This window comes from Zeugodacus cucurbitae, chromosome X (genome assembly GCF_028554725.1).
Source record: "Zeugodacus cucurbitae isolate PBARC_wt_2022May chromosome X, idZeuCucr1.2, whole genome shotgun sequence".
Taxonomy (NCBI): Eukaryota; Metazoa; Arthropoda; class Insecta; order Diptera; family Tephritidae; genus Zeugodacus; species Zeugodacus cucurbitae.
The window spans coordinates 3294266-3295000 of record NC_071672.1 but is presented as its reverse complement, the minus strand read 5'-3'; positions in this window follow the sequence as shown (position 1 = coordinate 3295000).

Below are 735 nucleotides of genomic sequence, written 5' to 3'. Positions count from 1 at the left end.
ATTAAGTACACGACATATACAAAATGTAAAGAAGAACGAAATCGCGACAATAAATAATTATGAAATTTCTTTTACTACGATTGATTAAAAAATTCACTTCATTTCATTTAATTTCATATTATTGTATTATTTATTGCGGTCTTATTCGGACTTTGAGAGATTGTATCTTATCGTGAGAAAGAATTTTCGTTCTCTATACATATATAATATAATTATTAATGTAAGGACGATGTTTCTTCTTGTATTTGTTAAACTTTCAAATAATATCGTTTTTTATACATTTTACTTTATTTCAATGCATATAGTGTATATATCTTTTTTTAAGAGTATATACGTTTTCCTTTTGATTTGAAATTAATAATTTCAATTCAATTATTTTTCATTTTATTTCATATATGATATGAAAGTATTCGAGCGTAATAATATAAATATTTAACTTTATTGAATTTTATTCTTTACCCACATATATTTTATGTAAATAGAAGAACAAACCCCAAAAAAAGTTAAATTAAAAAAAAAACGACTACATTATGTTAGGTATAGAAGAATAATCTCAATTAATAACATTTCACTATTAACAAAATTATTTCTATTTAAACCAACTGTAGCAAACCATGAATAAATTGTTTTGCTCTCTTTTATATATTACACTTAAATACTTTTATATTTATATGAAAAAATTTTCATATAAGTACTAAGTATGCAATTTCATACAAGTATTAAAATTTTCATACA